The sequence below is a fragment of the Protopterus annectens genome, chromosome 5.part1, assembly GCF_019279795.1.
Source record: "Protopterus annectens isolate FY-2018-M chromosome 5.part1, PAN1.0, whole genome shotgun sequence".
NCBI classification, from domain to species: Eukaryota; Metazoa; Chordata; order Ceratodontiformes; family Protopteridae; genus Protopterus; species Protopterus annectens.
In genome coordinates this window covers 389,894,223-389,921,916 of record NC_056736.1, presented here as the reverse complement: position 1 = coordinate 389,921,916, position 27,694 = coordinate 389,894,223, and the positions used below count along the sequence as shown (strand labels likewise).

Sequence of the window (27,694 nt, the reverse complement as noted above, 5' to 3'; positions counted from 1 at the left end):
AAATGAAGCCTCCAGTGCATCATAGCCACATTTTAAGGAATGGTTACTAACCTGTTGTATGTTATTTACCATTTCTAATACATATTTCTTATCAATAGATTCATCAGAGGATAGCTTTTTTGTTAACTGATCAAGCATAAACTCTTGGTATTGTATCATGTGAAACTGACAGTTTAAAGCTCTAGCTGAGAGAGTAGCTGAGGTGTAGACCTTTTTGCCCCATCTGTCTAATGACCTGGCTTCCCTTTCAGAAGGAATAGGGTTTTTAGCTGTGGTCGCGGCTACTGCCCTGGGACCCTGGGATATAGTTTCGTGGTCTGCAAGTGGGGCCTTGTAAAGGTGGTGATGAGTGTCTGTTACCCTGTAAAATCTGTCTGGTTTGGCAGGGGCTGGAGGTAAAGAATCTGGTGCAGAGCAGACATCATTGAAGGCATCATCCACCACAGAGAGAACAGGAGGTATAGCTAAGGGCCTGTGCTGTGGAAGGTGCAGAAAGGTCCTAAGTCTTTTTCTGGAGTCTGAGAAATCCTGCTGCTGCCATTGGAACTGCTCTCGCATGGCATGTAAGGTTTCCCAAAGGAGAATTCTTCTGGTGGGGAAGCAGCTGGAATGGATTCTTCAGCATCTGAGTCTTCAAAATTGGAGAAAGGAGCCTCTGGCTGGTCTGTTATGTCTGATTCATCGGCAGAATCATCAGAGGACACAGGCTCGGGGCTCTGCCCTAGGTCTCTTCTCTGGGGGCTGAGAGGCCCTGTCTGGGTGAGATTGAGATCCCTAATTAATGAAATTAAATCTTCTGCCAGAGTAAGCATTTGTGAACTAGAAGAGGGCCTGGTTGTAGAGGGTTTAACAGGCACTGTTTTAGTAGTTTTGGCTGCTTTAGCCCTGGCAAAGGCCTTGATGGACATGGCTGCTGGAGGCCTAGCAGCACCACGTGCTGGGGTAGAGATATCCAAGGGAATGGTGTCTGATAAGTCAGTGGCAACCACCGTAGTGGATAAAATTTCTGAGGCCGATTCAAGAGAAGTAGCAGGGGCCTCAGTGGTAGTGATAGATTCAGCTGTACTTTGATCAGTTTTCTCGGTTTCGGCGGAAACCGAGACACTCGCGTTTGCTTAACCATGGTTTCGGCGAAACCGCGGATCATGAGTGTCGGTCTTTATCTTTGCGTTTTTTAGCAGTTTGGGTAGTCGGAGGTCCGGCGGCATATACGCAAAATCAGAACCGAAAACTGTTCAGCAAACTCCGACCGGCGCCTAAGCGTTTCGGTTGAATGAAGCACAGGCCGAACAGGCTGCTACGTCGTGGGCTGGGCCTAAACAAGGCAGACAATAAGAGTGGAAATCTTTATGAGGTATTTGTTTCCCACAGGTTAAACAATTGTTAACTTTTTCTGACATCGGCTGAGGCAAGAAAGAGTCCCCAACGGGTACTTAGCTTTAGAAGTCTTGGTAGTATTCGGTAGAAGTAATCTCTGGATCCGACCGACCGGCACTTGCGAACAGCTTCTGCTTCGGCCACGCCGCAAGAAAGACTGGGGAAAATGGCGTCGGCTGATGCCTTTATACCCGAAGACCAACAGAGATGACGTCGGGTGAAGTGCGACATCAGCCGAAGCCGGACCCGGACTTTGGAATCCGGCCGACTGAAGGGCTGCCTGACGATAGGACAACCCAGTTGTTATGACTGCAGATGCATCCATGAAGGACATCACCAAATCCTCCAAAGTTAGGCGTCCTGTCTGGTGGACCCCAGCCATAAACAAACTATACAACAGAAGGAGGAAGCTACTACATGACAGAGCAAAATCCCAAAAAGGGAAGGCATCTCTAATAAGTATTAGCAAAAAGCTACGGGCACTCATAAGATCGTCTAAGGCCAGCTTCGAGAGAGAAATTGCACAGGACACTAAGGATAATCACAAGGCTTTCTTTAGTTATGTTAGGAACCTGGGTGGGAATTCCCAGATATGCTCAGAATTAGTCCAAAATGACAAAAAATACACCGAACCCACAGACCTTGCCAACATCCTAGCTGACAGGTTCAGCGCAAACTTCTCCCCCCCTTCCCCACCAAAAGGGCAAATATCTATCCCAGCAGAGTGCTGCCCCCCTGACATCTCAGATGCTCAGGTAAGAGCCGCCCTCTCCAAAGCAAAAAACACAGCATCAATGGGACCAGGCGGTGTCCCGGCTGCGCCCCCATGAACTCCAAGAAGAACTAAACCCAAACATAAAACTACTGTTCAATCTCAGCCTTACTACAGGATATGTACCCAAAGAGTGGCGTATAGCAACAGTGGTCCCTCTCCACAAAGGTGGTGCCTCAATGGATCCTGGAAACTATCGCTCCATAAGCTTAACTAGCTTGGTCTGCAAAGCTATGGAAAGGATCATGATGGACCTCATAAATAAAGATATTGGGGACCTACAGACACTGGATCCTACCCAGTTCGGCTCTGTTAAGGGCAGATCCTGCCTCTTAAACCTGGTCAATTTCTTTGAAACAGTCACCAAGGCCATTGACGAGGGGAAGGTGGTCCACACATCCTACCTGGACCTTGCAAAAGCCTTCGATGCAATACCTCCACGCGGGCATTATAGATAAGCTCACCAGCTTAAATATAAACCCCTATGTCACTAGATGGGTTGCAAACTGGCTCAAGGACAGAACCCACATGGTTAGAATTGCTGGAGCCATGTCAGACTCCAAACCAGTTAAAAGTGGCATCCCACAAGGCTCAGTCCTGGGACCTCTCTTGTTTCGTATATATTTCTCGGAGGTACAGGCTAACACGGAAGGACTGTGGCTGACCAAGTTTGCAGATGACTGCAAACTAGGCGCCATAATCGACTCTCCAGCCGACACAAGCATCCTACAAAAGGGCCTCACAGAAACAGACAACTGGTGCCAGAGCCATGGCCTCAAGCTAAACGCCAAAAGTGTATAGTCATCCCCTTTGGCAAAAACAAAGTGCCCACAAATTACCACATAGGTGGTAATCCATCAAGTACGGAAGAAGTAATTAGGGACCTGGGGACCCAAGTTGATAGCAATCTCTCATTTGACAACCACGTGGCCAAAGAGGTTAGAAAAACATTTTATATAGCCCACCTAATCATGAAGGGATTCACATCTAGATCAGGGGAGGTCATCATGCCTCTTTACTCATCCCTCATCAGGCCCATAATTGAGTACAATGCCCCTTTTGGGATGTACCTTACCAGACACCTGCAGCAACTGGAAAGACCCCAAAAGTACCTCACCAAGAGGATCAAAGGGCTCAAACAGATGCCATATGCTGCCTGGTTAAAGAAAAGTACAGTTTTGTACCTACCATAAATGTAGATGTTTGAGTGTATACCCTGCTGCAGTCATCACACTTGGGTTATCCTGTCGCCAGGCGGTCCCGCAGTCGGCCTGAATTGGTCCGGCGTCGGTTGCTGTCGCTTCTTCCCTGACGTCAGTGCGCCAGGAGTATATAGGAGGCATCTGACGCCATTTTCTTCAGTTTTTCTTGCCCCAGATGTCAGGTGTCCCCCCAAAATGGCAGTCAGTAGATAGTACCAATAATAAAAATTTTGCACAAACAAAACATCCCTCCAGCTATAAGAAAATACACCACAAGGTAGTATCAGATTTTAAGGCATTGAAAGGTTTTAGTTAGTTAAGTCAGAGGGGATGGAGGGAGGGTAACCTGGACTGCAGCAGGGTCTACACTCGAACATCTACATTTATGGTAGGTACAAAACTGCACTATGTTCATCGTGTTACCCTCCTGCAGTCATCACACTTGGGTAGGATCCCAAAGCTAAGGATGGGAGGTGGAGTCAAACAGGGTTAGAGGAGGCTAGAAGGCCCTGCAGAACTGCAGTGGCGAAGCCAGCTCTAGTCTTAGAGTAAAGTGGTAAGTGATAGTGTTTGGTGAAGGTGTGTACTGAACTCCAAGTTGCACCTTCCAAAATATCCTTGGTTGGCATCCCACTGATGAAGGCTGTAGATGTAGCTGCTGCCCTGGTAGAGTGGGGCCTTATGCTAGCAGGAACTGGTTTTCCATGGTGGGTGTAGCAAAAACGAATGCAATGTCCTATCCATTTGGAAATGGTCTGTTTTGAGATGGCCTTTCCTTGTGAAGCTGCAGCATAGGATACAAAGAGCTGGTCAGATTTTCTGAAAACCTTAGTTTTATCCATGTAGTAAAGTAGTTGCCTGTGAATGTCCAAGGAGTGCAGGAGACTTTCTCTTTTGTTCTGTGGATTTGGAAAGAAGGTGGGTAAATGGATGGTTTGATTTAGAGCCACACTGGACACCACCTTAAGCATAAAGGAGGGGTTAGTTCATAGAGAAACTCTGTCTTGATGAAAAATGAGGAAAGACTCTACTGCCATTAGTGCCTGTAGCTCTGAGACTCTTCTGGCTGAAGTTATTGCTAGTAGCAGGGCAGTCTTCCATGATATAAACTTTAAGTCAGCTGAGAAAGCTGGTTCAAAAAGAGGTAGCGTAAGTTTTTCCAGAACAAAATTGAGGTCCCAGGTTGGTATAGGTGCTCTCCTGGGGGGGCCTAATGTTTTGGCCCCCTCTGAGAAACTGCCTTAGAAGCGGATGTGAAAATAAGGGAGGATCCGTGTTGTAGTGGGCTGAAATAGCTGAGGCATGGATTTTAATAGATTAAAAAAGAAAGTCCTTTGCGTAACATCTTAGTTAAATACTGTAGAATCTGAGGTAAGTGTGGCTGAAGGGTATTTTGGCCTTTAGCTTGGTTCCAGGCAAAACCTTTTCCATTTGTCCGAGTAGGCCTTCCTGGTGCTGGGCCACCTGCTTCCAGAATAACATCCATAACAGTTTGAGGAAGAGGTGCTGGCTGGTTGCTTAGGTGATTTGCCATGCAGCCAAATTGAAGGTTTTGAGCTGGCTGTGTAGAATCTGACTGTCTTGCTGTGTGAGCAAATGAGTAATTTGTGGTAAAATCCATGGTGGGCCCTGGGTCATATTCCTTAATAGTGGGTACCAGTGCTGGCGTGGCCAGTCTGGGGCTATGAGTATCATTCTGGGTGTCTCCATCCTTACTTTCAGCAGCACCTTTGTGAGAAGGGGCAATGGAGGGGAAGGCATATACTGTCAGGTTTTTCCAACTGAATGAGAGTGCGTCCACTTTCCAAGCTTGATGGTGAAATGTCCTTGTACAAAATTTTGTTGGGTGATAGTTTTGGGGGCTGGCAAACAGGTCTATGTCTGGGTGCCCCCACTTTTGACTTATCATTGCAAATACTTGTGGATCCAGTTTCCACTCGTGGGGATCCATGATGTTTCTGCTTAGGTCGACTGCCAATGTGTTCTTTTTTCCTGGCAGGAATTGAGCTTGTAGCTGAACTTGGTAAGCCAGTACTGTGTTCCACAAGGTCATTGCTTGCTTGCACAGAGGGGAGAAGTGTGTACCCCCTTGTTTGTTTATGAACCACATTACTGTGGTGTTGTCCGTCCTTATTGTAAGCTGTCCTGGATGTAAGAGGTCCTTGAAGGCTGTCAGGGCATTCTGTACAGCTAGCATTTCTTTTTGATTGATGTGCAGATTCCTTTGATCTGCAGTCCATATGCCTTGAACGCACCGTCCTGCCATGTGTGCCCCCCAGGCATAGTCCGATGCATCTGTTGTCATAGTTTGCCTGGTTGGGGGCAAGGTGAAAGGCTGACCCTTGTTGAGGTGACATGCCTGTGACCACCATAGAAACTCTTGTTGAAGGCAGGGAATGAGAGATATCATTGTGTCTAAGCTGTGGCTGTGTTGAGTCCATACGCTTTTTAGGTACCACTGTAATTTCCTCATATGCAGTTTTGCAAATGGTATTAGTAGTATGCAAGATGCCATGAAGCCCAAGGCCTGCAGAATTTTTCTTGCAGGGAGTTGGGGTTTTTTTTCCATTGTTTTGAAGTATCGAGTCAGTTGTAGTTGTTTGTCTGACATCAGATAAGCCATCTGGGCCATTGCATTCAAGCTGGCACCCAGGAATGTCATATTTTGTGAGGGTACTAGCTTTGATTTCTTTTCGTTTACTGTGTACCCTAGGCAACTTAGAAGGTGTTTTACAAAAGCCAGATGTTGTAAGAGAATGTCCTTGCTTTCTGCTTGGATGAGGCAGTCGTCCAAGTATGGGTATATTTGAATTCCTCTTTGTCTGCAGTATGCAATTACTTGTGCCAGGCATTTTGTGAAGACCCTGGGCGCAGTGGATAAGTCAAAGGGCAGTGCAGAGAATTGGTAATGGGTTGAACCTGCAATGAAACGGAGGTATCTTCTGCAATTTTGTCTGATAGGGACATGCAGGTATGCCTCCTTGAGGTCCAACGTTACTAGCCATGCTTTCTTGCCCAACATGGGAAGAAGCTGCTGTAGTGTTAGCATCTTGAATTTGGGTACTTGTAAGAAGGTGTTTAGAAATGAAAGGTCCAGAATGGGTCTCCAAGCATTGTCCTTTCTGGGGACTAGAAAGAGCCTTGAGTAAAATCCTTGGCCTTGCTCCCGTGTAGGTACCAGTTGAATGGCTCTCATGTCCATGAGAGCTGTAATTTGTTTTTGTGCCTCTGCCCATTGATTTTGTGGCAGGTTTGGCATTCCTCTTATCGTTGGCAAGGTGTGGAAGTGCAATCTGTATCCTTGTGAAATAATGTCTAGTACCCATTTGTCCTTTGTGACGATGCGCCAGTTGTCTGTAAAAAGTGCTAATTGTCCTCCCAAGGGAGCTGCCAAGAGAGTTTTGCTTGGCAATTTGGGGTTTAAGTCATTGCGTTTGCCTTCTAGTAGTTTGGGACCTGCCTTCTCCTCCCTTCTGTGTTGCAGTGCCCCATTGTCGAGGTTTGTAATGGGTTTGTGCTTGCCCTCTGCCCCTTGGGCGTCTGTATTTACCCCTCTGTGGTCTGTCAGGAGCTGGAAAGGACCAATTTTTTGTTGGCCAATTTCTGCTGAAGCATGGGGGCTGAACCTGTAAGAAATCTTTGACCGTCTGCATAGATTTTGCCTTATCCTCCATTTTCTTTAAGACTTATTCTGCTTTAACCCGAAATAGGACATCCTGCTGTAAGGGAGCATCTAGTAACTTTGCTTTAACATGATCAGGCAGAGTTTGTTCCTTTAACCAAGCATGCCTACGTATAACAGACCCAGTAACAGCTGCTCTACAGGAAGCTTCCAAGGAATCAAATCCACATTGTAAAGTATGTTTGCCCACCTGCTCAGCTGCATGCAACAGATCCTGCATTTCCTTCAATTCAGGCTGTTGAGGGTGGGTGCTCATCTTTTGCTTAATTTGGGACATTAGGAACTGCTGGTATTTAAGCATGTGAAATTGACAATTTAGTGCTCTCATAGCTAGAGTGGCTGAGGTGAATACCTTCTTCCCCCACCTATCTAGTGCTCTGGAGTCCCTTTCAGAGGGTACTGGATTTTTAGCCATGGAAGCCTTAGCCCCTTTGGGACCCTGGGAGATAGTCTCTGGGTCAGTAACAGGGCTTTTGTAAAGGAATTTGTGTGAGTCAGGCACTCTATAATATCTATCTGGTTTGGCTGGAGCAGGAGGCAGAGAATCTGGATTTAGACTAGATTCTAAGTAAACATCATCCACAATGTTTAAAACTGGGGGGACAGCAAGGGGTCTGTGCTGGGGGAGTAAAAGAAACTCTCTGAGCCTTTTCTTTGAGTCAGAGTAGTCCTGACCTTCCCAGTGGAAATGTTCCCTCATGGTATATAAAGTTTCCCCAAAGGAATAGTCTTCAGGGGGAGAAGCTGAGGGAATGGCATCCTCAGCATCAGAATCTTCATAAGGGGGAAAGGAGTAATCTTGTTCCTCAGAGGAGCCTGAGGAAATTGATCAGAGGAGGCATAATCCTCCTCTTGTCTAGGCCTCTTGTCGGGTGGGGGTTGGGAACCCCTGATTAAAGAAATCAAATCTTCAGCCATTTTAAGCATCTGTTTCTTAAGCATGGGGCCTTGAACTGGAGACTGAAGTGCAGTCTTTTTTGGTTTTAGAGGAGTCTTAAGCTTAGGATATGGTTTTATGGTGAGAGTTGTCGGTCTGAAGGCACCTTCAGAAATCAAAGGTGTTTCCGCAGCACCGGCTTCTCCTTCTGCAATGTCGTTGGTAGGGCCTAAAGAAAATGGCTGCATCGGCCTAGAACTCTCCACCAGAGAATCCGAAGCGGTCTGGGGTTCCAATTCTGCGGTAGCCAGGGGCTGCGTAGGCGCCTCACTGAAAGCCGGTGAACCGGCGACTGGCCCAGCCGAGGCCTCGGAGTTTGGCTTGGATCTAGGCTGCCTGTCCTTATCTTTGCAATTTTTGTGCACGCCGGTAGGCAGTTGCTCCGATGGCATAGTGCAATTAAATTTTCTACAGAAGTAGTGTCGTGCGAAATCAAAGCATCGCTTTATAGTTCGCTTATTGAACCTAGCACAAAACCGACAACCAGTGATGTTGTGGTCTGGGCCTAGGCAAGGTATACAATAAGAATGAAAATCCTTATGAGGTATTTGCTTCCCACAAGAAATACAATTGTTAACTTTTTCTGACATCGGTCTGAGGCAAGAAAAGTTTCCCCAACGGGGTATTTAGCTTTATTGAAGACTTCGGATCTGAAATTCGACTTCGAAAATCTCAGGAGTTGGCTGACCTGCACTTGCGAACTGCTTCTGCTTCGGGCACCGCGTGGCAAGAAAGACTGAAGAAAATGGCGTCGGATGCCTTCTATATACCCCTGGCGCAATGATGTCAGGAAAGAAGCGACAGCAACTGACGCCGGACCAAGACTTTGGAATTCAGGCCGACTGCGGGACCGCCTGACGACAGGATAACCCAAGTGTGATGACTGCAGCAGGGTAACACGATGAACATCTCCAGCTCTACTCAGTGGCATACCGCCTGCTCAGAGGCGATCTGTGCCTGACGTATAAAGCCATGTCCAACCCGGAATTAATGGACATGCTGCACCTCAGAAAATCCAAATCCCATTGAGCTACACACTCGAGAGACTTGAACCTCAGCACTGAAATAAATAGGACATGCTGGAGGGACAGATTCATAATCCAGAGGCTCCCTTCACTCTGGAATAAAATCCCAGTCCAGGTTAGGCAGAGTCCCTCATTGACTCTCTTCAAGAGGAATCTTGATGAGTGGATGGGAGATAGTAGGTTTACCCCAGGTATCACTTCTGTGTCACTGTTAGACAGAGGCACAGTATACTAACCTTGAAAAAGGGCATAGCAAAATTCATTTAAAATGGGTGGCGAAAGCCAAACACACTCTGGCTAGACTTATAAATGCCCTAGGGCAGATATCCTAGTATGAACCTATGAACAAATGTAAAAAAAAAAAAAAGGATATATATATATATATATATATATATAAAATACCCTTATGTCTAAGATGTCATCACATGACTGTACATTGAATTAACAGAAAGAAAAAAATTAAGTCCCAAAAGGGAAACAAAAATCCAGGATATATCTGGCAAACAGTACCTTGACACAGCAGAAAAGTGTCTCAAAGTTTGGACAAGGTCGTCGCTTGAAGTAATCACAATTGCAGTAGGGATAATAATGAAGAGAAGGGACTAGATTTGTCCAACTAAACGATCCCTTAACACAACATTAGAGAATCCCAACAAAACAGAATGGCACCATCAGCTGAGGTAAGCCAAGTTACAACGAAACTGTTACCAAATCATCTTCACAATAAATGGACACAAAAAGGAACTAAATTCATCCTTATAAGTAATCACTCAATATAACATGAAAAAGTTCCAGTAAATGAAGATAAAACAAAGGCTATACATGTAAGCTACATGTCCACACATGAACTGATTCAGCAGTTCCCATATTTATGGGGACATGATAAAATGAAGTACTTAGGAGTATGGGTTAAAAAGGATACTGCTATAGCAGCTAAAGATATGTGGGAAGAGACTAAACAACAGATAATACAAAAACTGAAAAACTGAAGGTGTTGCCTATGGATATGGATAGAAAGATACAAGCATTAAAATGTTTTAATCCCTTTAGTTTCATATGCATGTCATACATATTTGTATCATCCAGAGGGGGATATGTGGATAGAAATTAATAAAGAGTTGAAGGATTTTATCTGGGAGGGGAAGAAGGCAAGAGTCAAGTGGGATAAGCTGAACCTTCCAATGGAAGGAGGAGGAGGTTTAGGATTACCTGATTTGAAGGGATATTTTACAGGTACACAGTTAAGGCTCTTATATTTAACACAAGCAGAAAGCTATACTTCAAAGTGGAAAGGGATGATGATGAAGTGGGAGAGGGATTTAAGAAATAAGGAGACAGTGGGATTTTTGATGCAGATCCTTAAGGAGGATAACAGTCATAAAGAAAATTATCTTTATAGCATAGCATACAGTGTACTAAGAACTAAGCCAACATGGAAATGGAGAAAGAAAAATCTGAAGATAGGGAAGACTGCAATTAGGGGTACACAGAATAGGCAAGAGGGGGCTGGAATGTACTGGAGGAAGCTGGCAGAGGAACCAAGGTAATGGGAACAAATAATTAGAGGGTAAGAGGCCAAGAAGACATTTAGACTGCAGGCTAAAGATTGCCATCGCTATCTTGGATTGATAGAGTACAGGCAAAGAGAAATGGGTAGGAGACCTGCATTGGTTGAGTCTTTAGATTAATCTGGAACAGAACCTGCTGTTAAAGAGATACTTAGTAGTGCATATAAAATACTGCAAAATAACTAGAGGAATCAATCAGAGGATGTCAGAAAATAATTGGGAAGAGAGATTAGATAAGCAATTCACAAACAATTGGAGTAGATATGTATTGCTCCCAAATATGCAAAAAGTCTAGAAGATTTAGAATTTTTGCTTTGAAGTACTTGTATACCCCAAGCAGACTCCAAATAATTTTCCTCAGGTAGATGGCAAATGTTGGAGGTGTAAAGGGGAAGAAAGAGGTACCTGGCAGCATATGTTTTCAGAATGAAAGCCACTGGCTGACGTCCCTACAGAGTACACTGTAAAAAGTACTGGGTGAGCAAATAAGTGTATCTAAGGAAATTTTTTTTTTGAGCTGTGATATACGATTTGAATTGCACAGACATAGTAAGGCCTTACTAAGTTTAACTCTGGTGTCTGCCAAAAAAGGAATTACTAGAAAATGAAGATCAAAGTGTAAACTAATCCTATTTGTATTAGTGAAAATTGTAACACAGATAAAAGAACAAGAACTGGGATCTTTATAAAAGGATAGGAGTAAACAGAAAAAAATGGAAACTGTGGAAACAATACATGTAAAACATGTTTTGGAGGAGGACTGACCAATTTTTGTAATGCTTGATTGATTATATTGTATGGAAAGTTACATGTGATGCATAATGTTTACAAATGTGAACTTGTTAATGTTGTTTGATAACTCATATAAATGTAATCAGAAAAAATTATTCAATTAAGATGTTTTATAAAAACACTAGGATGGGAAAAAAAAGATTACAAAAGAAAGCCCACAAAATAAAAATGAAAGTGATGCAAATTACCGTAAAGATAAATCTGGGATATTTATGCCCATCCTCTTCAAAGGCCGACTTAGCTGCCAGCTCAAGTCAGAGATTTTCCCAGACCTTCTACTCCTCCCCTATTCCCACAATGCTCTGTGCTTCCCTCTCAACCTACAAAACTGAAGATGCTGCTGCCAGTGAGCTACAATTATCTGTGTTTGCTCTCTCACAGCTTTTTACTTGAATCAATCTTCCCCAGTCCTCCATTCCCAGACAAATGGATGGTGGGAGATATTTTGAAGAGGATGGGCACAGCTCACCCATTGTATCTGAGGTGATCTTGCTAACCCTTTTCAAAATGCATGGATGAGTCCCTAACTAATCCTCCTGGGTGGCATCAAGAAAGTATCCCATGGATGACAGAAGCCATGAAGGTAGACCTGGATCTGGAGATCACATCTAGCCTATAACACCTTTCAGTAGTATGCAGAAAAGCCTGTGTTTTCAGTCAATGAAGTTTTCTTAAAGAAGACTTGGAAACAGGCCACTGCTCTGGTTAGTAGGCAAACATATGTATATGTCTGATACTGAAATATTATACATTCAAACCGCCACCAAGATGAAGTTTCTTTGAAAACCTTAGACCCCATATTACCACAAGCATAAGGACAAGTAACTGAGAAGTACTTGTCACTCTGGCTCTCTGCAAATAAAAACATAGTTGTCTATGAACATCCTTTGTGCAAACAAAAGGTACTCTCCCCTAATGGAGTATTCCAGAAAAATACAGACAGATTAATACAGGAATTTACTGGTTTTGGTGGCTACCAAGGGCATAAAGTAAAGGTTAATTTGCAAGGACATTCCACCTTTACGTACAGCCAAATAATGTGGGATCTAAGCATTATGCTTGGATCTCAAAAATGCTTGTGGAAGTGCAAGCCACTAGATGAGGGTTTTCCATTTCAAATATTTAATCTCTGCCTGCAAGTTCAAATGGGGGAAAGTTAGCTTTACCAAAACACAATTTAGACTCCAAGGTGGAACAGAATCCTTAAACAGAGGCTTTATCTGAAAGAGTTCATTAAGAAAAATTTACAGATATTAAGAGAGGCCATGGAAGAACTGCAAACTCCCTGAAGAAAGTCCAACATAGCAGGGAGATAGACTTTGACTGATTTATAACTTGGGTCCATTATCAACAATATGTGCCACGTAATCTACTACAGCAAAAACAGGAGTGGTGAATAGGTATAGACTCCTTCAAGAAACCCAAACTGTAAAACAAAAATGGTTTGTTTCTATATATACCTCTAGTAAAGCATTTCTGGGTGGAGATAATGACTGTGATATTCTGGGAAGGTAAGTAGTGACCCTGGGTATCAACAGAACTACAGAAACTATACGGTCAGATGATGGGATAAAATGTCTAGGTGAGGCTTGCCAAGCAGGTGTAGAAAGAGAGTCTATAACATCTTCAGGTGTAAAGGTCTGTCCAGAAGATAACGTTATAATGGAGAACCTTGCTTGCTATGGCCAAAAATAAGCTGTAAAAATGACTTTGGTGTTACACAGACTTATTTGCTGAATAAACCTGGGAAGTAGACAGATGGCGTACACTACACCTGGGGACTATCTCTGGACCACTGGATACCTGGAGTGTTCACCCAGTGGAGGTTTACAGGAAAATTAGTTGCTGTACTTGTAAGGCTGGGAATGCAAACATATAAGAGCAACACTTTCCCCAAAGATGTAATGGATTCTCAGCTACTGTCATACTGAGGAATCCTATGAGTGGCATCAGAAGACAATGACTGAGCCTGTTTACTAAAGAAATGACCATCCCAGGAATATGAGTTGGTAAAGGAAAGTTAGGCCTAGGGAGATTCCAATTACTGTGTAATATGTGGAGGAGACCAGGAGTCTTGCAGTTCATCTTATCAGGACTGGCGATGTATCAATGTCACTGCGCTAGCTGCTTCTCCTGTTGTGGATTTCTGACACACCCACTGCATTCATGAAGGTTCCCAGCTCCATAAATTCAACTTCTCTTTCGACCTCTTGCTCTCTGTAGCAAAAGAAAAGGTGTGCCCACAAGTTTTTCTTACTGAGGAGTTACATCTCTACAGGCAAGGAGTAATTGAGGGACTGGGGTGGACATTGGTGGGAACCTGGGAGTAAAGCCAGAGGCTGTGTGGGAGTGAGAGAGGGGGAAGAAAGCAAATAAATTCAAACAGCACATGAATACTATAACTTTTTTTTTAAATGCGATAGCAACGACAGACAACTGCAATGTCAGTTTTCTTGGATGTATGAATGAAATTAAGATTTAGGAAGACCGTGACTCTCATAATGCCAGTAAGGTACAGGAGGGCACAAGACAGGACCCTCTTGCTGTGTCCTCTATCAATGGATAGAAATGACAGACTGAAAGGTAACTGTCCGAGCTGGGACCAAAGAAAACTTCTATTTCACAGAAGCACCCAGGGCCAGTGACCACAGAACATCCAAGCCAGGTATGCTAACCAAGGTGCCCTTGATGAGGCTACCAGGAATCAGTCATCCAAGTAAGAGATGAAAAGATGTTATTTTCCTGCAATATCTCCACCATCACGGCCAAGACCTTGTGGTATACAAAAAAGACATCAAAAACCAACAACTTGTAAAAAAAAAAACAGAAGCCCATCCAGACTGAACCCTGACTCCAGAAAGTGATGTGCCTAAAGAAAACAAAAGCATCCATTGTGTTTGGTGACACAATTTAGGTGCCCGGTGCAAAATGGGCATGGCAACCTGGATAACTATCATCTGAAATTTGATGTAGCACATGTGCTCACTGAAGGTGCTCAAGTCTAAACTGGAAAAGAAGTTTCTAGGTCCCTTTGGAACACGGAAAAGCTGGAAATGAAAGTCTTTGCCTTTCTCAAACAAGAGGAACATGATCTATGGCCTCTCTAAGGAGTAGAAGCAGCATCTGTTCCAAAAATATCTGTAAAAACTGGTTCCCGTACAAAGTACTTTCTGGGGAAAGATCCAGCAATTTTAAGATACAAGCATACTTGAAGCATCTGCTGTGTTAATGGCTATATATATATTGGGACAGAGTTTGCTTCCCACAGGTGGTCCTGTAGTTCAGTGAACATTTTTAGCGATAAAGATGCTTTTTCAGTTGCCTAATTAAACTGTTTCTTCATCAAAATTATTGTCTCACCAAAACTAGAGGACCTGACTGGGAGAAAGACAGATGAGATGTAATCAAGGTTCTTAAATTCAATACTGAGACAGACCAAAGGCATAATGTGGCCTGTATAATCCAGGGACTCTTCAGTATCCAATGAACTTGAAGGAAAGGGGGAGAAGGGACCTACTTTCTCTTCCTAGAAGAAATAATGCCCAACATAAAAGTCTTGGGGAAATATACTGAAGTTTCACTGGCCTTCTGAAGCAATACAGAATTATTCATTTGCAAATTCTGTATAATCCAGAGGAGATCCACATTTTATCCCTCAAGTTCAATACAATGATATATGGGTAGTGGATGCCAACACCTAAAGAAATACTTTCAGTTGAGATACAGGCAAACAGTGCCATGCTATGCCAACCACATCTGAGAAATCACTCAGAGAATGACTGTCAAAAATATAGGGATATTCCCAAGATGATAATCAGGAAAACACCTCTGATCATTAACCTTGTGTGTGGGGACCAACATCTGGGCTGGCAACTTATTTCCTTTAATTAGTAAGGTTCCAGCACTGAATGATATTTTAGCAACATGAATGAAAATGAAGCAGACTACCAGAGCATTCCTCTTTTTCCCAGACCCATCTGTTGAGGTGCTAAAATGGAAAACAGAAGAGTGGAAAACAGAGTGGACTACATCTTGCACAGTGGGTGAATTAATATTGACTCCAGCAGCTTGGGATAGGGCAGCACCAATTGGGGCAATAGGTCTGGCCACTGGCTACCAATGCCTGTTATAGTAAATCACCTGATATAGGCTAGACATTTTTTGTAGGATGAACATTTACATTTATTTTATTTTTATTTATTTTAAATTTGTTGACCGGGCTAGTCTAGCTGGACATATATCCATTTACAGCAGAGGCCCGGGGAGAAAAGCTCCAGTACAGATAAAATCACAGTGATTTATAACAATAAAACATTTTTCTTCATAGAATTATACAAGGTACGAGAGGGGATAGCAGTAACATTTAAAAACTTGTAAGTCAAGTTCTACAAAAAAAATAAAAAATAAATACTAAAGTTAAAATAAAAGAAGGCATACCTTAAGATTCAACTCTCAACTCTAGAAGGTATCAGGTAGGAGCTCAGTAAGGGGACATGAAGAAAAAATAGGCGTTTTGAGACATACTTTCAGTCGGGATTGGTACAGGGACATAGCCATTGAGAAGTAAGATGTTCTTCGACTTGTCTTTTGAACAGAGAGGTGGACTCTAGAGTAGCTATTTCTTGAGGGAGTAGATTCCAGTGTTTACCTATGGAATTTGAAAATAACGCATCCCCAGCTTTATTGTATGATTTAGTTATGGATACTAGGAACTTATTGGCAGAACGAAGTGTGGCTAGGTTCTTATATGGAGAAATAAGTTTAGCCAGGCTCGGAGTATTATCAGGGAAATGAAGGGTTTTATGAATGATAAGTAATTGTTGGTAGAGTAGGTGGTTATTTAGTTCTAGCCAATTTAGTTGTTTGAGGTTGTGACAGTGGTGAGTTCTAAGGGGAGTAGCATTAATGAATCTAGCTATACTGTTATAGCAGGTAGAGAGTTTGTTGATGTTATTTTTAGATAGTGTGGTATATATAGCTGAAGCATAAAAAAGGGTGGAAAGCAGGTGGGTCTGTGCAATGGTTTTCTAGCTGCTGGGTTAAGGAAGGGTTTAATTCTGTAGAGTGTCCCAATTTTTTATTAACAGCTTTAATAGTAGTGTTAATTTGGTCATCAAAGTTAAGATGGTTGTCAATGGTTACACCTAATAGTCGAGTGGTATTGTCAGGGTTAATACAGGTAGAATTATTTGAGGAGATAGTAAAGAAAGGTGTAGGAGATTTATTAGTAGGAGTAAAGAGAAGAAGCTTTGTTTTTTTGGGGTTAAGGAGGAGGCAGTGCTGCATAAACCATTTTTCAACGTTATGAAAGGTTGTTTGGGTGATGGTCTGGAGAGGGAACATTTGTAGCAGAGCAGATCAATGTCGAGTCATCTGCATATTGGATGCAGGTCACTTGTGGCACATTCAAATAAAGGTCATTAATAAATACTGAGAAAAGAAGGGGTCCAAGGATAGATCCTTGTGGAACACCAACATTTACTGGGAGTAAGGATGATAGGTTGTTCTCCCAAAGCACTGCTTGTTGCCTGTTTTCGAGATAGCTTCTAAACCACTGTAAAGAATGTGAGCTTAGAGAGAGGATGTTAAGTTTTTCAAGAAGTATGTTATGGTTAACCATATCAAAAGCTTTTGATAGGTCTATGAATAGTGCAGAAGAGAAATGGTTATTATTTCGATTTTTATTGATGGAGTCAGCAAAGGAAAGAAGGGCAGTTGTAGTGCTGTGGTGGGGCCTGAAACCATGTTGACAGTCAGCTAGAAGGTTGTTTTGAAGTAGGTAGTTAAGAAATTGTTTGTGTATGCACCTTTCCATTATCTTAGCTAATGGGGACAGTAAGGCAATAGGACGATAGTTGGATAGTTCAGAAGAAGGGCCCCCTTTATGAAGGGGAATTATGTGAGATATTTTCCAAATTGAAGGGATTTTCCTTTCAGAGATGGTCCTATTTATCAGAATAGATATTGGGTGATAAATAGCTTTTGCAGCAATTTGTAAGTATTCGGATGGGAGTTGGTCAGCAGATGGGGTGCAAGGTTTTAGTTTTAAGAGAAGCTTATATATGATAGACGATGAGACAGGTTGGATTTGAAAGGCATTAGAAAAAGCAAGAGAGATATTTTGTGAGGATGCAGTAGGTGTTGGTAGTGAGTTGGCTAGGGTTAGAATGGCTTCTGTAAAGTAGTTATTAAAGGCATCTGGGATCTGAGTAGAGGTGTTAGGGTTAAATCCTAAAGGGATAGGAGTAGGAGAATATCCTGGTTTAAGAAGTTTATTAACACCTGACCAAAATTTTGAGGGGTATTTTGAGTAGTTTTTTGAAGATTAAGATAAAATTCCTTTTTGTCTCTAAGAGTGTCTTTCTTGGTAGTATTTCTTAACTGTTTATAGAGGAGATGATCAGATGGAGATTTGGTAGCTCTCCATTTAGCCCAGATTTTATTTCTAAGGATAATTTTTTCTTTTGTTTGCTTTGTTAGCCAAGGGGCAGTTTTGGCTCTTATCCTGGTAGAGTGGAATGGAGCATGATAGTCAAGGATTTGCAGAAACTTAGTGTTAAAATAGGTAACTGCTTCATTAAGTTCAAGGTGTGATAAAGGTGACCAGTCACATGCCTGTAATTCAGTAAGGAAGTTATCAGGGTTGAAAAATGTTTTTCAGCGACATCTTCTTAGTTTATGCATATTAGGAATATTCAATTTTTGTCTGATAACATATGTAAGTATGTGATCACTAATACTGTCAGGAAGTGTCCCTGGAGTATAGTTGCTAGGGGTGTTATTAATTAGAATCCAGTCCAGAATTGTTTCTTTCTTATTTGGTTTATGGATTCTAGTTGTAGTTGTTATTAATTGAGAGTAACCATGGAGATTAATATGGTTAGTAGGTTGCTGGGCTGCACAGGTTTTCCAATCAATGTTGAAATCACCAAGTATTATGGTTTCTTGGGGTAGTTGGTTAGAAAGAGAACTGAGTAGGTTTTCTAGATTCTGGGTATTATTACCAGGGGGAAGGTACATACAAATTAGATAGATTGCTTTATTGTTGTTAATCTGTAGCTTGATTGATAAAATTTCAGTTTTGGGGCCTGTTAATGGAAGTTCCTTAAACTGGGTAATTTGTAGGTTGGATTTGTAGATAATGGCTATACCGCCACCTTTCTTCTTTATTCGGTCATTTCTAAGTATGTTATAGCCAGGAGGGGTGATTTCCTGGTCTAAAGTAGAGGGTTTTAGCCATGTTTCTGTTATACATAATATATTGAATGAATGCAAGTGAAGGAGAGCATGAAGATGGTGAATTTTGTTATTAATACTTCTAATGTTGATGTGAGCTATTAGAAGGGAGTTGGTTGCTCTAGTACCTGATGCAAGCAGAGGAGAAGAATTAATATTTTGGTTATAATCGCTTAGGGTAGAGGGACCGGGATTAGGATGAATGTCACCATGTAAGAGGAGTTGATGATGGGAAAAAGATAGTAATTTAATAAGTTTGAGGCAAATATTAAGAATTCTTTTGTTAAAATAGAAGGTAATGTGAGATACCCTATGGTATTTTGGCAGTAGATAGTTGGAAGAACAGGTAATGTTACTATGATTAAGGGAGCTGAAGAAAGAGGAAGGTAAAGTTTGCTTTAGATGAAGGTTTTGTTCATATAAAGTGTTCATTTGCAAAGAGGTGATATAGTAAGATAAAGAAAGAGAGGCTATAGCAGTAGTAAAGAGAAGGGCATAGATGAGAAAGGCTTTTACAGTTGGAGACATAGTAGTGAAGAGTTGAGGAACTAGAGTAACTTGTTAAAAATAATTAGTTAAGAACAAGTAGATCAGCAACAATGTATAAAGAAGGGATAAAATGGAGAATAAGTATATGGAAGTTGAGATAGGGGATAGTCAAAGCTAGACAGATAAGAAGTAATTATTAGATAGATAGTAGACTGAATGTAAAATAAGTCAGGGTATGAAAGAGTTATGTAGGAGGAGGATGGTAGAGATAAGGTTAAATAGTGGTTGAAGCAGCTTTAAAAGAATAGTGTTAGAGTTGGAAGTCGGAAAGATAGGGGGATATGAAGGAGTGGAGGGGAAAGAAAAGAGAAGTAAAGGTTGGGGGAGAGGTCTAGTATGGAGGATGGAGATAGGGTAGGAGGATAGGGGGGAGTGTCTAGTGAGGTATAAGTTAAGGACCCCTGGGGGTGGGTGGAAATTGGGGGTAGGGAGGGGAGCGGAGCGGGGCAGAAACACTTTGTGCGAGAGCAGAGGAGGGGAGAACAATCAGAAAGTAGATATCCAAGGGGAGTAGGCTGGATACAAGAAATTAGTTAGGTTAACTAGAGGCAAGGTGAAAAGGAATAAATGAAGTTCAGGAGAAACAGTTTCAGAATAGTTACAAGGGAGGCAAAGAAGTAGTGAAAATGGTAACGGAGAACACAGGGACAGATTAAACTAACACTAGGAGGTAGATATAGGCACGAAGAACTGCAAGGAAAAGAAACAGTCAGGAGAGACACTTTAAACATACGGCGTGGGAAGTAGGAGGAGAAACTAGGATATTGTCAGGAGAGAAAGAGAGTACTTTAGGTAGGAGAAGGGGAATGGAAGTAAGTACTGGAGTCACAAATAGATTTAGGGGTAATGCAGTATATATAGTAGTCAGCAGAAGTGAGGAGACAGAGTAAGGGGTCAAGCAGTATAGCAGACAGGGGGGGTATGGCTGCTGGTGGAGACTGGCAGAAGTCTAGTATATGCATCAGGAGAGGATAACCAGAAATAACAAAAAGAGCACTTTTAAAAGAAAAAATATCACAGAAACATACAGTATAACTTTTGTTTGGTTTTGTCCAGGTTATAATTGTCCAGGGTATAAAGGTAACCCAGGGGAGAAAGACCCAGGCAGGTATTGGTGGGTGGAAATTGCAGTCTTATGAGTCCAAACTGAGTACTTCCTGGAGTTGAGAGAGGAAAAAGTACTCTAAACCAGAGTATAACTTTTGTTTGGTTTTGTCCAGGTTATAATTGTCCAGGGTATAAAGGTAACCCAGGGGAGAAAGACCCAGGCAGGTATTGGTGGGTGGAAATTGCAGTCTTAGGAGTCCAAACTGAGTACTTCCTGGAGTTGAGAGAGGAAAAAGTACTCTAAACCAGAGTATAACTTTTGTTTGGTTTTGTCCAGGTTATAATTGTCCAGGGTATAAAGGTGACCCAGGCAGGTATTGGTGGGTGGAAATTGCAGTCTTAGGAGTCCAAACTGAGTACTTCCTGGAGTTGAGAGAGGAAAAAGTACTCTAAACCAGCTACTCACCACCGCTCCAACAGCAGCCACGTGCAAAGGGGGAGAAACATGATTCTTTTCCCTTAGGTTGTTATTCAGCCATATGTTTAATCCTAACTACAGATTTATGTTTACTTCAAAGAAATGAAACAAGAGTAAAAGTAATTCATTTTCAAAAAGTCTGTAAATCTCTAGCTCTTATGTGACATTCTGATTAAACTTAGACCAATGTTCATGAACAGGATGTGCAGTGCATTTTCCTTTATAGTTCGGGTTTTTCTAATTCCCACCACTTAAAAAAAGAATCCCTGCACCCATAGGAATGTTTGAATATTATAGGAGACTGACTTTCACCAACAACCATTTTCCATTAATTTTACAAATTCCAGCAGCAATGAACATTAAGGTAAGCACCACTTATTTTCATGTATTTTGAAGTCCAAGACTGTGAAAATATGGATTAAGATGATATATCTGCTACTGACAGTGACTGATAAATTGTAATTATTAAGACTGGAAGAATATAGGTAGTTGATAAAGAAATGTTATGTGAAAAAACTGTGAACACGTGAGGGTATCTTTTATCAATAAGAGCCATCACGATATGCATGAATAATTTTTCAAGTATACAACTGTTTAATGGTTAATTCCAGTGTCATGTTGAATCCTGCACTACGATTTATGTTTGTTATGAAGTTGCATTACTGCCTACTGTATATTTCTTACTATTTACACCCTTGCTGATGTGTATAAATCTCATGTAGTTATCTATGTCTTGTGGCCTAGGATAGGACTGAAATAGTCCAAAAAGGTGTTCACTCACAAAGTTCATCAATCAGTCAAAGTAGAGGAATTGCTTCAGTTTTAGGTGGTGGTACTGGAAAGGTGCAAATTGCCAGAAAATGCTGGAGCTGATGAATGTACATATCCTACATTATGGATTTGCTGCAAGAGGCATCATAAAAAGAAGGTTAAAGTTTTCAGGTGGACTTTTATATTACCAAACCAATGCAAATCTCTCTTCAAGAAACTAGCAAATTCCCTGCAAGAGTTACACCAACACACAGATTAAAAAAACATAATGTATGATAAAACTGAACTAAAACCACTGTATATTCCTGGCTTCACTGGCTATACCAACTGATGAAACTGAAATCCACAAAAACACATTCACTACTACCCACTATTAGTTATAGGCAGCAAAACATGACAGCTAGGATTCACAGTAGCACTTTTACACTTCTACAACAAATCAACATTAAATCTTTAAAGCAGCAATGTTTCCGGCTACCATTCATCAAAGCAGAAAGTTAGGCTAAGGTAATTAGACACATGGACATCAAATGCATGGGCACAGCATTTTACTAATCATAATAGAACCTATAATGAATAATGCATTGCTTTTTCTTAGTTCTAAAGGACAATGCAGATGTTGAAACTGATTCAAGGCCCAGTATGGCAGAAGAATCAAGAGTCTGGAGGTTTTGTCAGAACTCTGACAATGACATCATCATGCAACAAGATGTATAAATAATGATGGACTAAACTGCAACCAACTGATAAGAGTACTAGATAGACTACTACTAGCAAAAATGTAATAACAATGGGGTGAAAAAGTAACAGTACAAAGATACTTCACACAGGGATTTGGGTGCAGAGCTTACAACAGCATACTTGCAGCAGTCCTGGATTAAATTCCCACAGCCTCCATTTGCCTGCTATGTGATTCTGTGCAAGTCACTTAAGAGGTGATTCCTGGGGTTCTTCCCCCAAAAAGGGATCATATGTCCGGTCAAGCTTATCAACTTAAGTAAATTAACTTTTCTGGCCATTTTCATTTAAATCAATCAGATTGTCAGTATCAGTATTTGAAAGTGACTTGAGTAAGCACTGCATTTTACAGCATCATTTTTAAAGTAAAACCTGTCCTTAATGGCACAGATTTTCAAAGAGAAAACAGAGGAAACCAGTCTTCTCAAAGCTGAGGCTGACAAATGTAAGCTGCATGCATTTTAGTGGATATGTACAGATACTTGCATCTTCTTCTCATGCTTCATTAATCACTTAAGTCATTCAATATCACATGAACTAAGATCACAACTGCTTGCTCTAGCCAACACTTTGTAACATCATAAGTACTAGTGCTAGGTTGGGACTTGAAACCATATATCAGCATGCACATGTTGAAAACAGAAATATTACCACCTGTACCATGATGTTCTACAACAATACAACAGAAGCTATGAATGAAAAATTGTGCTGTGATGTAATTTATATAGATTTAACTTCAGCATTTGACAGAGTCGTACACAAAACACTGATCAATAAATTAGTACAACTAGGTATTGACATACTCTTGGTAAGATGGATAGCTGCATGGCTTACAAATAGGACACAAGTATCATACAGCAACTGAACAGGTGAAATCCTTGCTTACAGGCAGGGTGCCCCACAGGGCTCTGTCCTAGCCCCTTACTTGTTTAGATTGTATCTTTCAGACCAAATTTTTTTAATCTAAGGTGTTATACAGTCTATATGCAGATGACCTGAAATTGGGTAAACTGATAACATGCGTTACAGATAAGGCATGTTTGCAAAATAACTTGACTAAATTGACCATTTGGGCACAGGAGAATAATATGCTGATAAATACATCAAAAACTAAGCATATGATATTTTGGAGACATAAATTGAAAGATGAATATTTAATACAACACACAATGACTGAAACTGTTGACTCATTTAAGGACCTGGGTATATGGGTAGATTCAGCTAGGAGTTTTTTTAATCATTTCAACCAATTGGTTAATGATAGTTACAGAACTATAGGTTGCATATTATATAAAAAGATTATAATTATAAAGTCTAGGAAATCAAAAATAATGAAGTCATTGCTAGTTACATTAGACCCAAACTTGAGTATGGAATAACAATATGGAAACCATATAAGACAACAAAAGCATGAGTAAACTGGAAAGAGTACAGCGGAAATATACCAAGGGCATCCACAGGTGTGAAAGTTTAAGTTATTATGAAAGACTAAAACATCTGAACTTGTACAGTGGCTCTTACAGATACCTAAGAGGAGATCTTATTCAGGTATATAAGGGCATTTAGAGTTAACTATCTCTGGGAATGTTTGGGGTTATCAAAAATACTAAAGAATCATCAGAAAACCTATGTAGAAGATTCTATAGGAATGAGAAGTGTACTAATTGGTTCTCTGACAGAATAGCCGGTTCATGGAACAGACTACCAAATAAGATCAAGGCATGTACTAGTTTAGATATTTTTAAAAACAGCCTGGACACTTATTGTGGGAACAAATATTTTGGTATACTGACAAGCTAGAAGGACATTAATGCCCGTGCTTGAAATATTTGCATGTATACATGTATGCATGTAGTGGATGGAACGTACAAAAAGGTGCATCTCAGATTCTCAACTCTTGCTGACATTTGGTTCTTACCTTCCTCTGCATTTGTTTCCTTGTCCTTATCGAGCACTAGCTGTTTCATTTCCTTCCTCAGGTCCTCATGATTTAGGCTACAAGCATCAAAGGCATCACTAACAAATTCTGAGACTCCAGGACTTGTTGAAATCTCTTCATCATCCTATGTGAAAACAGGAAAAAAAAACATATTCTAGGTAAGGATCACTTCTGTTAGTAACATTATACAGCTGACTCAAATCAAACAGCAAATGATGCCCTCAACAAAGAATCACTTTTCTTCATTAAGAATGAACCTTAGCTCATTTCTGTTATTCCTGCTGCACATCAACACTGACACTAAATGTTCAAACACTAACACAGCAATCATTACACCATATAACAATGCAAAAGAAATTGGTTATGGTGGGAGCACAAGACTGTAATGCAATCTCCATCTCAAAACTATCCTCTGTGTAAAAGAAGGACTTTGATAAACAGATGTTGTAAAGCTGACCCTGAATCATTCAGAATCGTAGGTTCATAGATAAATGCTAGAGTACCTACCCTTGCAGGCCATTTTAAGCCTAACCAAGAAGCTTTAAATAGATACTCACATGAGTTGATAAAACTGCAAAAATCAGAGGTTGAAATGAAGGAAAAAGCTGGCTAAAAATGAGACTGCTCAAGAACAGATGTTTCAAAAAATAATGGAATTAAGGGACAGTGCGTGTAGGGAAATCTTGACATTTTCTGCTGTACCAGAGAAGCTGGAAGGAACAGACTACATTCATTTTATGAAAGCACAAATAAGCAAATGAAAGTACAGTTTTGTACACTTACCATAAATGTAGATGTTCGAGTGTATTCACTGTTGCAGTCATCACTTTTGGGTTATCTGCTTGCAGTAGCCCTTAGTCGGCCTGATTAACAAAGTCTTGGGTCCAGTGTCAGTTGCTGTCCCTTCTTCCATGATGTCCGGTCGTCAGGGGTATAAAACATGCAGCCGATGCCATTACATCAGTTTTTCTTGCCCCACATGTCAGGTGCCCCCTTAAAGGGAAGCAATTAAATCTATAAATTTACAAGGTTATACCTCCAACAAAAAAGCAAATACACCAAAAAGTTTTTGAACATAGTAAAGGAGAGTAGAGGTATATCCAAAAGAAGAAAGGGGGCAGGAGGGAGGGTAACCAAGACTGCAACACTGAATACACTCAAACATCTACATTTATGGTAAGTGTACACAACTGTACTATGTTCTTTGTGTTTAACTGTTGCAGTCATCACTTTTGGGTAGATTCCCAAAGCTAAGGATGGGAGGAGGAATTTAGATAGAATTAGGACCAGCTAAAAGGCCCTGCAAGACTGCAGTGGCAAAGCCATCTCTGGATTTAGAGAAAATTGACAGATGGTAATGCTTGGTAAAAGTATGTACAGAACTACAGGTAGCAGCTTCTATGATGTCCCTGGTAGGGATGCCTCTGAGAAAAGCTGTAGAGGTAGATGCAGCTCTGGTGGAGTTGGGTCTGATCCCTTGTGGGATAAGTTTTCCATGGTGTTTACAGCAGAAATGAATGCAATGGCCTATCCATTTGGAAATGTTTTTCTTTGAAATAGCCTTCCCCTCTCTCCCTGCAGCAAATGCCACCAGAAGTTGATCAGATTTCCTTTGAGGTTTAGTTCTGTCTAAGTAGAATCTAAGTTGTCTGTGCACATCTAAGGAATGCAGTATCCGTTCCCCTTTGTTCTGTGGATTGGGAAAGAAGGTTGGCAAATGTATGGACTGATTAAGGGCCACACTGGATACCACCTTGGGCATGAAGGAAGGATTGGTTCTGAGGGACACCCTGTCCACATGAAAGATGATGAAAGGCTCCACTGCCATAAGGGTCTGTAATTCAGATACCCTTCTAGCTGAAGTGATTGCTAAAAGGAAAGCTGCTTTCCAAGAAATAAATTTCAAGTCTGCAGTAGCAGCTGGCTCGAAAGGAGGTAGAGTGAGTTTCTCCCAAACAAAGTTAAGGTCCCAGGCTGGGGTTGGAGCTCTCCTGGGTGGTCTCAAATTTCTGGCCACTCTGAGAAACTGTTTGAGCAGTGGATGAAAAAAGAGGGCAGGTTCTGTGTTATAATGAGCTGAAATGGCTGAGGCGTGGATTTTAATGGAGGAAAAAGACAGGCCCTTGTGAAGCATCTCAGTTAAGTATTGTAAAATCTGAGGTAAATTGGGTGCTGCTGTGCTCATCCCTTGAGATTGGTTCCAAGCACAGAATCTTTTCCATTTTTCAGCATAAGATTTTCTAGTACTAGGCCTCCTTGCCTCTAAAATGATATCCATCACAGATTTACTGAGGGATAGTAAAGGAGAAATTATGTAATTAGCCAGGCTGCAAGGTTCACTGTTAGAAACTGAGGGTGCAGAATCTGGTTGTCCTGCTGAGACAACAGGGAAGGAGTCTGAGGCAGGTGCCATGGGGATAACCGTGACACTGTGCAGGAGGGGGTACCAGTGTTGGCATGGCCAGTCTGGAGTAATCAAAATCATCCTTGGTTTGTCCTGTTTGATTTTTAGTAGTACTTTGAAGAGCAGAGGCAGAGGGGGGGAAAGGCATAGACTGATGGGTTTTTCCAGCTGAAGGACAGAGCATCCCCTTTCCAGGCTTGTTTGTGGGGTGCCCTTGTGCAAAATAATTGGTAGTTCTGGGGAGAGGCAAACAGGTCTATATCTGGGCTCCCCCATTTGCTTGTCAACATGTTGAAAATCCTTGGTTCCAGTTTCCACTCGTGTGGGTCCATGAGGTTTCTGCTTAGTCCGTCTGCCAGTGTATTTAATTTTCCTGGCAGGAATTGAGCTTGTAGGTGCACTTGGCAGCTCACGGCTGTGTTCCACAATGCCATGGCTAGTCTGCAGAGGGGGTAAGAATGTGTACCCCCCTGCTTGTTTGTGTACTGCATAACAGTGGTGTTGTCCGTCTTTACCATTAGTTGTCCTTGAAGGCTGTCAGAGCATTCTGTGCAGCTAACATTTCTTTTTGTTTGATATGCAGGTGCATTTGACTTGGGTTCCATTTACCCTGAATGCACTTCCCTGCTAGGTGAGCCCCCCATGCATAGTCTGATGCGTCTGTTGTTAGGGTTTGGGCGGCAGAGGGTGGTGTGAAAGGTAGTCCCTTGTTTTGGTGGCAGGCCTCTGCCCACCATAGGAACTCTAGGCATAGGCAAGGTATGATGGGGATCATTGCTTCTAGATCCTGAGAATGTTGACACCATAGGCTTTTTAGATACCACTGTAGTTTCCTCATATGCAGTCTTGCATATGGAATTAGAAGAATGCAGGAGGCCATGAACCCAAAGGCTTGCAGTATTTGTCTAGCAGATAGCAGGGTTTTTGTGGCCACCTGTTTGAAGTAGGCTGTCAAATTAATTTGTTTCTCTGGCGTGAGATACGCCATCTGGGAAGTTGTATTCAAGCTTGCTCCCAGGGATATAATTTGTTGACAGGGTACCAGGTGTGATTTCTTTTCGTGTATGGTGTACCCCAGACAAGTTAGAACCATTTGTACAAAGGCCAGATGATTCAAAAGTATGTCCTGGCTTTCTGCCTGAATTAGACAATCGTCCAAGTATGGGTATATTTGAAT

At 41.6% G+C, this 27,694-nt stretch overlaps 1 long non-coding RNA gene across 1 annotated transcript in view; it reads right to left on the bottom strand.

Moving 5' to 3' along the window:
- LOC122803294 overlaps window positions 1-27,694 on the bottom strand; it is a 173,383-nt gene that overhangs the window by 51,288 nt on the left and 94,401 nt on the right. The window contains exon 2 of the long non-coding RNA XR_006365100.1: window positions 24,093-24,237. This is a non-coding gene — a long non-coding RNA (uncharacterized LOC122803294). The remainder of the gene's footprint in view (window positions 1-24,092; window positions 24,238-27,694) is intronic.